This window comes from Oncorhynchus masou, chromosome 6 (assembly GCF_036934945.1).
Source record: "Oncorhynchus masou masou isolate Uvic2021 chromosome 6, UVic_Omas_1.1, whole genome shotgun sequence".
Classification (NCBI taxonomy): Eukaryota; Metazoa; Chordata; class Actinopteri; order Salmoniformes; family Salmonidae; genus Oncorhynchus; species Oncorhynchus masou.
In genome coordinates this window covers 61,225,810-61,240,757 of record NC_088217.1, presented here as the reverse complement: position 1 = coordinate 61,240,757, position 14,948 = coordinate 61,225,810, and the positions used below count along the sequence as shown (strand labels likewise).

General features: G+C 43.0%; 1 protein-coding gene across 1 annotated transcript in view; it reads left to right on the top strand.

The window, feature by feature from the left end:
* The window catches only part of LOC135541645 (ciliary microtubule inner protein 1-like), a 38,012-nt gene that overhangs the window by 12,062 nt on the left and 11,002 nt on the right, over nucleotides 1-14,948 (top strand). The gene's annotated exons all lie outside the window — the stretch shown is intronic.

Here is a 14,948-nt window from a genome sequence, read left to right as displayed (position 1 = left end):
CCAGCGTAGTCCACATGAATTCTCTGCCATGGCTCTGTGGGCCATTCCCATGGATGGACTGGGACAGGAGCAGGCATGTGCTGGTTTTCCAAACATCCGCTACAGTTCTTCACCATGTTTTCTATCTGTTGATCCAGACCGGGCCACCAGAAGTGGCTCCTTGCGAGCAGCTTCATTTTGACAATTCCAACATGACCTTCATGTAGTTGCTGCAAAACCTGAAGTTGGCATTTCTGGGGTATCATGAATCTCATTACCCACATCAAACATCCTTGGTACATTGTAATTTCGTTTCTCCGCTGGAAATACGGAGTCAGCTCCTTTCTGCCAGTAGCTGTCCATCCTGACATGGTGTAGGTGTATACTTTTGACAAGGTCACATCTTTACTGGTTTCCTGTTTGATAACTGTGCTTGTGACCGGTAGTGCCTCGAGCTGAGTGGCATGGAAAATGTCCACTGCATCCATACTCCTTTGTCTTTCTCTTGTACACGACAGTCTGGATAATCCATCTGCATGTGTGGAGGGACGAGGGCTTAAACTCAATGTCATACATATGACTGGCAAGGAACAAGGCGTATCGCTGTAACCTGGCTGCTGTCTTTGCCGGAATGCCTTTCTTTGGACTGAAAATGGAAAGCAACGGCTGGTGATCCGTAACCAGGGGGAAGCGCTTGCCATATAGGTATGCGTGGAATTTCTTGATGCCCCACACTAGCGCCAGTGCTTCTTTGTCGATTTTTGTGAGTAGTTTTTCTCTGCATTATTCAATGTTCGTGACGCAAATGCAACTGGCCTCTCTGACCTATCTTTCAGTGTGTGTGAAAGGACGGCCCCTAAGCCATAAGGGGACGCATCACAAGCCAACTTCACTGGCAGTTTAGAGTCGTAGAGCATCAGGACCTGTTCAGATGTGATGAGCCATCTTGCCTCAAGAAACGCATATTCACACCGTTCTGTCCCCCACCATGTCCTATTCTTTTCCAGGAGCTGATTTAAAGTCTGGATTACTGCTGAAAGGTTTGGGAGGAATCATTTGTAGTAATTGATCAGTCCCGTAAAATATCTCACTTCTGTGATATTTTGTGGTTGTGGTGCTGCACCACTGCATCGATTTTGTCCTGTGTTTTGTGCAATCCATTTCGGTCAATTTCATGTCCACAGAAGACAGTCTTGTCTTTGAAGAACTCACACAATCTGTAAGTTTGCCTGTAGACCATGCTCTTTCAGTCTTTTCAGGACCTCTTCCAGGTTAGCCAGGTGCTCTTTGTCAGTGCGTCCTGTTATGATCATGTCATCCAGGATACACTGGGTTCCTGGGATTCCTTGCGAAATCTGGTCAATAGTTCGTTGCCAAATGGCTGGGGCTGATGCAATACCAAAAACCAGGCGGTTATACCTATATTGACCTTTGTGTGTGTTTATTGTCAGGTACTGTTTGGAGCTCTCTTCAACCGGTAGCTGCAGGTATGCCTGTTTCAGATCGATTATACTGAAGTGTTTCCCACCAGCTGGTGCAGCAAAGATGTCTACCAGGGGGTATTGGTCCACATGCAACATTTAATTCACAGTTACCTTGAAGTCCCCACACCTTCTAACAGACCTGTCTTTCTTTAGGGGTGGCAGCGTAGCCTAGTGGTTAGAGCATTGGACTTGTAACCGGAAGGTTGCAAGTTCAAACCCCCAAGCTGACAAGGTACAAATCTGTCATTCTGCCCCTGAACAGGCAGTTAACCCACTGTTCCTAGGCCGTCATTGAAAATAAGATTTTGTTCTTAACTGACTTGCCAAGTTAAATAAAGGAAAAAAAATGCAATAGGAACTATGGGTGTGGCCTATTCGCTTCTGTCCACTTTCATCAGGATCCCTGTATCCTGCTAGTGATTGATTCCAGTGTTTGTTCTATGCCTTTCCCTTTGGACTGGAATGTGTGGAGCATTTTCAAATCACACCAGTTCAGCATTATTTTTGAAAGCCATTCCCTGCCAAATAATGTGGGGGCAGTTCCAGGCTGGTACCGGAGTTTATAAATATTTTACAAAGGGCATTGTCATGTGTAATGACTCATATGCAGAGATGGTGTTCGTTCTTGGTTTGTAACACAGGGAAAGGCACATTAGATTGATATAATGGTAATTTTCAGCCTCTTCTGACCATGACTTGTTTCAATTCGGCCCCGTCAGATCCTTATTTTCCCGATGCAAGCCATTCTCTTTACCTCTGGCTCCACGGGTCTATTGTTACCAAAGCCATTTTCTGATTCTCTCTCCCCTCACACAGTCAATCATTTACCCTACCCGTATCCAGGGAATCAATCCTTCAGAACCTTCCACAGATCACTTGAGTCTCACATCCAGCGTTGCACGCCAAACACTCCGTTGAATTTGTGGCAAACAAATCCAACGCAGTCAACCATTGTCATCCTCGTCACCAAATACTGTATGTAGTATTTTAGGATGCTTCTTAGATTGATGACATCGGACACGCAAGTATGTTTTATTATTAATTGTTTAATTTAATCACTTTTAAAAATCTTTGTATATACAGTACCAGTCAAAAATGTTGGACACACCTACTCATTCAAGGATTTTTCTTTATTTAAAAAAAAACGATTTTCTACATTATACAATAATAGTGAAGACATCAAAACGATGAAATAACACATGGAATCATGTAGTAACCAAAGAAGTTTTAAACAAATCTTTATTTAATATTTTAGATTCTTCAAAGTAGCCACCCTTTGCCTTGATGACAGCTTTGCACACTCTTGGAATTCCCTCAACCATCTTCACCTGGAATGCTTTTCTAATAGTCTTCAAAGAGTTGCCACATATGCTGAGCACTTGTTGCCTGCTTTTCCTTCACTCTGCGGTCCAACTCAACCCAAACCATCTCAATTGGGTTGGGTCGGGTGATAGTAGAGGCCAGGTTTTCTGAAGCAGCACTCCATCACTCTCCTTCTTGGTCAATTAGCCCTTACACAGCCTGGAAGTTTGTTTTGAGGTCATTGTCCTGTTGTAAAACCAATTATAGTCCCACTAAGCGCAAACCAGATGGGATGGCGTATCGCTGCAGAATGTTGTGATAGCCATGCTGGTTAGGTGTGCCTTGAATTCTAAATAAATCAGACAGTGTCGCCAGCAAAGCACCATCACACCACCTCCTCCATGCTTCACAGTGGGAACCACGCATGCAGAGATCATCCGTTCACCTACTCTGCATCTCACAAAGACACAGCGGATGGAACCAAAAATCTCAAAGTTGACTCATCAGACCAAAGGCCAGATTTTCACCGGTCTAATGTCCGTTCCTAATTTTTCTTGGCACAAGCAAGTCTCTTCTTATTTTTATAATTCAGTAGTGGTTTCTTTGCACCAATTCAACTATGAAGGCCAGATTCTCAGTCTCCTCTGAACAGTTGATGTTGAGATGTGTCTGTTACTTGAACTCTGTGAAGCATTTATTTGGGCTGCAATCTGAGGTGCAGTTAACTAATGAACTTATGCTCTGCAGCAGAGGTAACTCTGGGTCTTGCTTTCCTGTGGCAGTCCTTGTGAGAGCCAGTTTCATCATGGCTCTTGATTGTTTTTGCGACTGCACTTGATGAAACTTTCAAAGTTCTTGAAATTTTTTCGGATTGACTGACCATGTCTTTAAGTAATGATGGACTGTCGTTTCTCTTTGCTTATTTGAGCTGTTCTTTTACCAAATAGGGCTATCCTCTGCATACCACCCCTACCTTGTCACAACACAGCTGATTGGCTCAAACGCGTTAAGAAAGAAATTCCACAAATTAACTTTTATTAAGGTGTGCCTCCAGTCACCTGGAAATGCCTTCCAGGTGACAACCTCATGACGCTGGTTGAGAGAATGCCAAGAGTGTGCAAACCTGTCATCAAGGCAAAGGGTGGCTGAAAATGTCAAATATATTTTGATTTGTTTTAACACTTTTTTGGCTATTCATAGTTTTGATGTCTTCACTATTATTCTACAATGTAGAAAATAGTAAAAATAAAGAATCCCTGGCATGAGTAGGTGTGTCCAAACTTTTGACTGGTACTGTAGTCAATAAGTATGTAGTATACAGTAGATTAGTATGGGTATTCACTCCATTGTACCAATTAATTGTTCATCTGAATCTCTGCTAATGCATTCACAGATCCTTTCATTTTTTCAGTTTCCTGTTGTGACTGTATTTTGCTTTCATGATAAATTTCATTTTCAAAATGGCAGTCCTCTCCTCTGTCACATCTGTTGCATTTTTCGGCCACACAGGCGCGCGCTGTAACTTATGCAGGGAAGTTTGTGATAGGTCTGTATTTATTTTACTTTGCAACTCAATTGCATCTTTGGTCGCGATTTCAATAGCTACAGCAATTTGAACAGCCTTTGCAAAAGTTAGATCTGATTCTGTGAGCAAACATTTCAAACTCAACAACACTGGTACTCTCTTGTTATCAGCAATGGGCGGTAGCGTAGGCTAGTGGTTAGAGCTATTGGAGTAGTAACTGAAATGTTGCAAGATCAAATCCCTGAGCTGACAAGGTACAAAATCTGTCATTCTGCCCCTGAACAAGGCAGTTAACCCACCATTCCAAAGCTGTCATTGAAAATAAGAATTTGTTCTTAATTAACTCACTTGCCTAGTGAAGGTAAAATAAAATGACTTTTGCAATGGGGTACTGTTCCAGTCGTTCAATGTAAGTTGCCAAGTTCTACTTCATCACTTTCAGACCGTCAGTGTGGTTGAAAGTATGGATTATATCTCTCGCTCTCTGCTCAGGTCAAGCAATAATAACAACAAACTCATGTCGCTGACGTGACAGTGTGGGGGGACATGCCCCGCAGTTCAACCATCCGATTACTAGTCCAACGCTCTAACCACTAGGCTACCCTGCTGCCCCGAGTGGCCAGGATGATGACACACCCAACATGGTGAAGGAGGTGCCAACCAGTGTTGTGGACCCATTCAGTCTCAACACTAAAGATGGGTCAGGAGTCATTCCGAGGCTCTGGGTCAGACAGAGCCAGAAGGAAGCTCTGCCTCACATCGCCTGGTCCTGCTTGTGGCCTTTGCTAGGGTAGAGCTTGATTACCCTAAAGCCAAACCCCCTGCAGCTAACCCATTCTTTAAGAAGATTCTTTAACAAAACCTCCTTTTGAGCATACGGAGGAGCCAGACATAACCATTTTATCTATGAAAACGTCTTTCCTTTAGCTGTTTCATCAGTGAAACGTGTGAGTGAGCTCCAAGTGCTCTCCATGAGCCAGGTCTGCCTACAATTGAAGGCAGACGACCTAAGCATGAAGGCCTTGCATTGTCCAAGCAGAGGCTTTCACATTGGGTTGTGGACGTCATCACTCAGGCCTGAATGAGATATGCACAGCTACTACCTGGTCGTTGCCCTGCACGTTCTTAAGATTTTACAAGGTCAACGTTGCATCCTGCCACACCACGGGCTCTGCTATTATTCCAGTGGCACTGGTGCATTAATCAGAGGTTAGTATTGCTATTCCTCGTGACCTTGTTGGTATGTCATGCATACTTTCAACCGTACTGACGGTCTGGAGGGAGGTAGTAGAACGAAAGTTACAAATGTAACTATGGTTCTACGAATACCTGGAAGACCATCAGTACTTTCCTGTCACTGAATCTTTTGGGCGAGAAGATTCTCTGAGATTTCAACCGTGGGGCACGGCCTTGTTGTTATTATTGATCGACCTGCGGGGAGCGCGAGGGATATAATCCATACTTTCAACAATACTGATGGTCTTTCAGGTTACATTCGTAACTTCCGTTTTCTTGCGTGTCAAACATCTATTTTTCCGATGCTAGCCATTCTCTTTACCTCATCTCGTTCTTGTCAGCACTTCCCTTGTTGTCACTGCTTGCTAGCTGCTGTGCTACAGGGTTCAAAATCTTCCTCTCTTTCTACGAGCTCCATCTGCATTCGTGATGCACACTGTAGGTAATTATCCTCATCGCCATTGTAGTGTCTTAGCTCTTGTTACTAATAGATACAATAAGAAAGACTCCGAATACAAGGAAGTGAACTGGAGCTTCTCATTTACTAAAGCTAGTTAATACAAGAATAACAGAGCAACACTGTGCTCTGTTCTTAAAGGGGACATCAGTAATTATCATAACAGAAGGGGTGGTTGTTTTTTAAAATTCAACATCTACAGCCTGCTAACGCTGGCAATCAGTTCGCCACTCATACTTTTCCAATGTACTTCTCCAGACTCTCGAGAACAACGTGACAAAGGCCTGGAAACAAAGGCTATGTTTCGAGTTACCATTAGGAACTGAATGATGACTGGTGTAATTTTCTTTCCAAGGGAGTAGATAAGACTAATCCTGATTAAGGAAAATCATAAATGAATCATGAAAAACTGAGTGAGAAAGTTACAAAGGATACAACAAAACATGCTAACCTCACTATGACCAATAACAAATGATTTTCATTCATGATTATCCACAATCATTCACATTAATGGAGAAGTGTTCAGTAGCATCTTCTGTTCTTACTTACAAAAAAAGTGACTCCAAAATGAAACACTACATTTTTCACCGTTCAGTTCCTCTTGGGCAAAATATAAATCGAAACACAACCAAAAAATACTGCGAATGCATCCATGGAGTTTGTAGCGTCACAAGCTTGTTGTAATCCTTGAGTGAAAAGAATATGGGATCATAAAAGTAAAAAATAAAATAAAAATGTAGAGCTCTTTGGCCCTTGGTAAAACATGAATCTGCAGGTCATGGGCGCCCCTATGCCGCGCCACTTATCGTATAGTGTTTTCACTTTGAACGAAAACAAGGGAGTTGAGCCCAGAGTTGCATTGGGCTGGCCTTCTGGTCAAATAAAATTTATTTATATAGCCCTTCTTACATCAGCTGATATCTCAAAGTGCTGTACAGAAACCCAGCCTAAAACCCCAAAAAGCAAGCAATGCAGGTGTAGAAGTACGGTGGCTAGGAAAAACTTCCTAGAAAGGCCAAAATCTAGGAAGAAACCAGGCTATGAGGGGTGGCCAGTCCTCTTCTGGCTGTGCCGGGTGGAGATTATAACAGAACATGGCCAAGATGCTCAAATGTTCATAAATGACTAGCATGGTCCAATAATAATAATCACAATAGTTGTCGAGGGTGAAGCAAGTCAGCACCTCAGGAGAAAATGTCAGTTGGCTTTTCATAGCCGATCATTAAGAGAATCTCTACAGCTCCTGCTGTATCTAGAGAGTTGAAAAACGCAGGTCTGGGACAGGTAGCACGTCCGGTGAACAGGTCAGGGTTCCATACCCGCAGGCAGAACAGTTAAAACTGGAGCAGCAGCACGGCCAGATGGACCGGGGACAGCAAGGAGTCATCATGCCAGGTAGTGCTGAGGCATGGTTCTAGGGCTCAGGTCCTCCGAGAGAGAGAAAGAAATAAAGAAAGAAAGAAAGAGAGAAATCGAGATAGCATACTTAGATTCACACAGGACACCGGATAAGATAGGATAAATACTCTAGATATAACAGACTGACCCTTGCCCCCGACACAAACTACTGTAGCATAAATACTGGAGGCTGAGACAAGAGGGGCTCGGAGACACTGTGGCCCCATCCAATGATACCCCCGGACAGGGCCAAACAGGTAGGATATAACCCCGCCCACTTTGCCAAAGCACAGCCCCCACACCACTAGAGGGATATCTTCAACCACCAACTTACCATCCTGAGACAATGCCGATTATAGCCCACAAAGATCTCCGCCACGGCACAACCCAAGGGGGGGCGCCAACCCAGACAGGAAGATCACGTCAGTCACTCAACCCACTCAAGTGACGCACCCCTCCTAGGAACGGCATGGAAGAGCACCAGTAAGCCAGTGACTCAGCCCCTGTAATGGGGTTAGAGGCAGATAATCCCAGTGGAGAGGGGAACTGGCCAGGCAGAGACAGCAAGGGCAGTTCGTTGCTCCAGAGCCTTTCCGTTCACCTTCACACTCCTGGGCCAGACTGCACTCAATCATACGACCTACTGAAGAGATGAGTCTTCAGTAAAGACTTAATCGTTGAGACCGAGTCTGCGTCTCTCACATGGTAAGGCAGACTATTCCATAAAAATTTAGCTCTTGGAGAAAGCCCTTCCTCCAGCTGTTTGCTTAGAAATTCTAGGGACAATTAGGAGGTCTGCGTCTTGTGACCGTAACATACATGTAGGTATGTACGGCAGGACCAAATCGAAAAGATTTGTAGGTGCAAGCCCATATAATGCTTTGTAGGTTGAAATCAGCCCTTGCCTTAACAGGAAGCCAGTGTAGGGAGGCTAGCACTGGAGTAATATGATCACATTTTTGGGGTTCTAGTCAGGAGTATAGCAGCTGTATATAGCACTAACTGACGTGCATTTAGTGCTTTATCCGGGTAGCCGGAAAGTAGAGCATTGCAGTAGTCTAACCTAGAAGTAACAAAAGCATGGATTAATTTTTCCGCATCATTTTTGGACAGAAAGTTTCTCATTTTTGCAATGTTATGTAGATGGGAAAAAAGCTATCCTTGAAAGAGTCTTGATATGTTCGTCAAAAGAGAGATCAGGGTCCAGAGTAACGCTGAGGTCCTTCAGTTTTATTTGAGACGACTGTACAACCGTCAAGATTAATTGTCAGATTCAACAGAAGATCTCTTTGTTTCTTGGGAAGCATCTCTGTTTTGTCCGTGTTTAAAAGTAGAACGTTTACAGCCATCCACTTCCTTATGTCTGAAACACAGGCTTCTAGCGAGGGCAATTTTGGGGCTTCACCATGTTTCATTGAAATGTACAGCTGTGTGTCATCCACATAGCAGTGAAAGTTAACATTATGTTTTCGAATGACATCCCCAAGAGGTAAAATGAATAGTGAAAACAATAGTGGCCCTAAAACGGAACCATGAGGAACATCGACATTTACAGTTGATTTGTCAGGGGACAAACCATTCACAGAGACAAACTGATATCTTTCCGACAGATAAGATCTAAACCATGCCAAAACTTGGGTTTCCAATCTCTCCAAAAGAATATGGTGATCAAAGGGATCAAAAGCAGCACTAAGGTCTAGGAGCACGAGGACAGATGCAGAGCCTCGGTCTGACACCGTTAAAAGGTAATTTACCACCTTCACAAGTGCAGTCTCAGTGCTATGATGGGGTCTAAAACCAGACGGAAGCATTTCGTATACATTGTTTGTCTTCAGGAAGGCAGTGAGTTGCTGCGCAACAGCCTTTTCTACAATTTTTGAGAGGAATGGAAGATTCGATATAGGCCGATAGTTTTTTATATTTTCGGGGTCAAGGTTTTTTTTTTTTAAGATAGGCTTTATTACTGCCACTTTTAGTGAGTTTGGTACCCATCCGGTGGATAGAGAGCCATTTTTTATGTACTATATCTCTTGACACAATGATGAAAATAAACCTTCAAGCTGCATACTGTACCATATTCCAACTAAACTACTGAAAGAGCTTCTTCCTGTGTTTGGCCCTCCTATGTTGAACTAAAACACTTGAGTGTCTCTCTTGATCCTAGGTCCTGGCAAAGTTGTGCAGACTCAGGACAACTGAGCTTTGGAGGAATACGCAGATTTACGCAGTCCGTAATTTGCTTTCTAATGATCATGATCTTTTCCTCGAAGAAGTTCATGAATTTATTACTGCTGAAGTGAAAGCCATCCTCTCTTGGGGAATGCTGCTTTTTAGTTAGCTTTGCGACAGTATCAAAAAGAAATTTCGGATTGTTCTTATTTTCCTCAATTAAGTTGGAAAAATAGGATGATCGAGCAGCAGTGAGGGCTTTTCGATACTGCATGGTACTGTCTTTCCAAGCTAGTCAGAAGACTTCCAGTTTGGTGTAGCGCCATTTTCCTTCCAATTTCTGGAAGCTTGCTTCAGAGCTCGGGTATTTTCTGTATACCGGGAAGCTAGTTTCTTATGACAAATGTTTTTAGTTTTTAGGGGTGCAACTGCATCTAGGGTATTGTGCAAGGTAAAATTGAGTACCTCAGTTAGGTGGTTAACAGATCTTTGTCCTCTGACGTCCTTGGGTAGGCAGAGGGAGTCTGGAAGGGCATCAAGGAATCTTTGGGTTGTCTGAGAATTTATAGCATGACTTTTGATGCTCCTTGGTTGGGGTCTGAGCAAATTATTTGTTGCGATTGCAAACGTAATAAAATGGTGGTGCGATAGTCCAGGTTTATGAGGAAAAACATTAAGATCCATAACATTTATTCCATGGGACAAAACTAGGTCCAAAGTATGACTGTGACAGTGAGTAGATCCAGAGACATGTTGGACAAAACCCCCTGAGTTGATGATGGCTCCGAAAGCCTCCAAAAGTGGGTCTGTGGACTTTTCCATGTGAATATTAAATTCACAAAAAAATGGAATATTATCTGCTATGACTGCCCTCTGGTAAACAGTGTATGATTGCTGGATGATTCGTTTTAACATTTACATTTACATTTAAGTCATTTAGCAGACGCTCTTATCCAGAGCGACTTACAAATTGGTGAATTCACCTTCTGACATCCATTAAGCAAATAACTGCCCCGTCTCATGGTAATTGACCGTTAATTAACATACACATTTAGCATCTCCGGGCATCCACGCACAGCCTACAAGCCACTGATGCAGACCTTTGGAACAGCTACATTTTAAAAAGTCCAATAAATCCATAGCTTACACCATTAAAAGTAATCCATGATGAATTTTAGACTAGTCTTAAGAAACATGATATGAGGAAAATGTAGTCTATTTCAGAAGAACAGAATAGCATACTCTTTGTCCTTATGTTAAGCCCTGATCTGGCTATGCCATATGGCTGAGGGCTACACTAGTTCATTTAGCAGACAAGATTTGCTTAGTATTCCGTGGCATTTTATATTAATTTATAGTATGAAGAATACAATTGAACATAGCTATGTAAAATAGAAAGGATCTTTTCTCCAAAAGATTTTTGAGGGAGTGTGCACAAACTTCTATTCTGTGTTGAGCGGTTAACAAAGTAACATATGCTTAATTTAGAGTTATTTATGCAACTTTATTTGTGATTAAAAACATACAGCCAAACATTTGCATTTCCAAAATCATTTTTATTTTACCCCCTTTTCTCCACAATTTCGTGGTATCCAATTGTTAGTAGTTACTATCTTGTCTCATCGCTACAACTCCCGTACGGGCTCGGGAGAGACGACGGTCGAAAGCCATGCATCTTCCGAAACACAACCCAACCAAGCCGCACTGCTTCTTAACACAGTGCGCATCCAACCCGGAAGCCAGCCGCACCAATGTGTTGGAGGAAACACTGTGCACCTGGCGACCTGGTTAGCGCGCACTGTGCCCGGCCCGCCATAGGAGTCGCTAGTGTGCGATGAGACAAGGATATCCTTACCGGCCAAACCCTCCCTAACCCGGACAACGCTAGGCCAATTGTGCGTCGCCCAACGGACCTCCCGGTCGGCTGCGACAGTCTCTGGTGGCACAGCTAGCACTGTGATGCAGTGCCCTAGACCACTGTGCCACCCAAGGAGGCCAATGTTTGCATTTTTAATACATTCTAAGGCTGCATGATGCGACTCTAATGATGATTTGAAAAAAGTTGCATGAAAGGAATGAGCTCTGCTTTGTTTCTTGCGCAGGCTGTACCCACATCATCAGTCCAAAGTTGTGGCAAAAGGGCTTAAGGACAACAAAGTCAAGGTATTGGAGTAGCCATCACAAAGCCCTGATTTCAATCCTATAGAACATTTGTGGGCAAAACTGAAAAATCGTGTGCGATTAAGGAGGCCTACAAACCTGACTCAGTTACAAGAGCTCTGTCAGAAGGAATGGGCCACAATTCAACCAACTAATTGTGGGAGATTTGTGGAAGGCTACCCGAAACATTTGACCCAAGTTCAACAATTTAAAGGCAATGCTACCAAATACTAATTGAGTGTATGTAAACTTCTGACCCACTGGGAATGTGATGAAAGAAATAAAAGTTGAAATAAATCATTATCTCTTCTATTATTCTGACATTTCACATTCTTAAAATAAAGTGGTGATCCTAACTGACCTAAAACATGGAATTTTTACTCAGATTAAATGTCAGGAATTGTGAATAGTTGAGTTTAAATGTATTTGGCTAAGTCTAATACTGCGGGTAATGGATTCGCCAATGACTAGGGCTTTCAATTTGTCAGAGCTAATGGTGGGAAGCTTCGGCATCTCAGACCCCGTAATGGGAGGAGTAGAGACCAGAGAAGGCTCGGCCTCAGACTCCGACTTGCTGCTTAATGGGGAAAACCGGTTGAAAGTTTCTGTCGGCTTTATGAGCGACACCGGTTGAGCATTCCTACAGCATTTCCCTCCAGAAGCCATGAGAAAGTTGTCCGGCTGCAGGGACCGTGCGGTGGATTTGTACTAATGTTACTATCTGTACTTACTGCTGGCACAGACGCTGTTTCATCCTTTCTTATACTGAAATTACCCTTGCCTTACGATTGTGTCTGAAGCTGGGCTTGCAGCACAGCTATCCTCGCCGTAAGGCAATCGTTCTCCTGTATATTAGGAGTACAGCGACTGCAATTAGAAGGATTCACGTTAATGTTACTACTTAGCTTCGGCTGTTGGATGTCCTGACGAGCCATGTCCAGATAAAGCATCCGGAGTGAACAAGTTGAATGAAAAAAAGTTGAGTGAGGGAAAAACTAAAAATATAAACGTAATTAAAAAGTAAAAACTGTAAAGTTGTCAGGTAGCAAAGTAAGGTTGGCAACAAAACGCACAGCAACACGTAAACAAGTCTGGTGTATCTTTGCATAAACCCGCCTACTCGAATGACCCTGCTGTCCCAGAGGTGGAGAGGAAGTTAAAGTCACTTGCAAGCTGACGTGACAGCCACCAGAAACAAACACAGAGCAGACAAAGCCAACAAGCTAGCTAATTTGTTTGCAGATGTGAGTGGCGCTGGAGCGGAGCGAGTAGCCGAGCGTGCCCAATTTGACTGGAGCGAGATTCCCAAAGATTGGAGTGTTGGCCTCAACCACTCGAATTTCGCTCCAGTAGCGTTCAATTCTGGCACTCAGGGCATGTCCGCTCCAGCATGCATTTGTAGTCTACTTGTGTACTGCTAATAGCCCCTTGCTTTAGCTACTGTCATGGAGGTCGCTAAATATTTTCATAAATAAATAAATAAAACATAAAGGTGACTTACAAAGATGAAGTGCAAGAGAGGGAGTGTTGTGATGTAGTGTCCACTGTTATGTGTAAGGCTTGGATGCCACCTGCTGGTATGGTGCGAAACTGTTAGGTTATAGACCGGATGCCATTGTTCTACGCGTGGGATGTATGGCATCTACAACTATAATTGTGGAATCTGAAACGACATTTATCCCAAAAGTATGATGGTCTACTTACTACGTGCATATGCTAAAAGAAAGGAACGAGGTTGGTAGATAACTGAGTGTGTCATCGTAGCAAAATGTTTATTAAAACCTCTTGATTACTACCCATCTCGGATCCGGGATTGTGAATACAGCCTTAGGCTCATTAGCATAACGCAACGTTAACGATTTCTGAAAATCGCAAATGAAATGAAAATAATATGCCTGCTCTCAAGCTTAGCCTTTTCTTAACAACACTGTCATCTCAGATTTTCAAAATATGCTTTTGAACCATAGCAAATCAAGCATTTGTGTAAGAGTATTGCAAGCTAGCTTAGCATTTTGCGTAGCATTTAGCACGCAACATTTTCACAAAAACCAGATAACCAAATAAATAAAATAATTTACCTTTGAAGAGCTTCGGATGTTTTCAATGAGGAGACTCTCAGTTACATAGCAAATGTTCAGTTTTTCCTGAAAGAATCTTTGTGTAGGAGAAATCACTCCGTTTTGTACATTGCATTTGGCTACCGAAACGAACCGAAAATTCAGTCACCAAAACATCAAACTTTTTCCGAATTAACTCCATAATATCGACCGAAACATGACAAACGTTGTTTAGAATCAATCCTCAAGGTGTTTTTTCACATATCTCTTCATTGATATGCCGTTCGTGGAAGCCTGCTTTCCCCTCAGAATCCCATGGAAAAATACCAGCAGCTGAAAATGACGCACCAATTTCGACGGAGGATACCGGGTGGACACCTGGAAAATGTAGTCTCTTATGGTCAATCTTCCAATGATATTCCTACAAATACGTCACAATGCTGCAGACACCTTGAGGAAACGATAGATAGGGCAGGCTCATTCCTCTCGCATTCACAGCCATATAAGGAGACAATGGAAAACAGAGCCTCAAAAATCCTGCTCATTTCCTGGTTGCCATTTCATCTTGGTTTTGCCTGTAGCTCCTGTTCTAGGGCACCCACAGACAATATCTTTGCAGTTCTGGAAAATTCGGAGTGTTTTCTTTCCAAAGCTATCAATTATATGCATAGCTGAGCATCTTTTTGTGACAAAATATCTTGTTTAAAACGGGAACGTTTTTCATCCAAAAATGAAATTGCGCCCCCAGAGTTTCAAGAGGTTATTAACAAAAAAATCTGATCTATTAAGCGTTTTGTTCATTTTCGTTCTGTTATCTATATACTGTGGTCGATCCAACTTCTGACACCAATGTAATAAAACAGCAGGGAGCAGGTCTCGAACCCTCAACCTTCTAGCCCGAGGTCCGGTGCGCCTGCCGTAAAAGCGTACTCGTGCTGCAGAGTCGATTTCCGAGGTTATAAACCCAGGGTCGTTACAATACAATAGGCCTTAAATTATTTTTGTCCAATACGCCTGGCATGCTCCCACGTTCAAGGAGCTTTCTGTTTTGGTTGGGTTATTTTGCCTAAAAACCTTTAGGCCTACCTACAGAAAAACATTTTTAAAACAACTCTGCATCTCTGCCCAGTCTGGCAAGAGTGGCCAAAAGGGTGGAGAGGATATTCTCAGCTGCTGGCTGG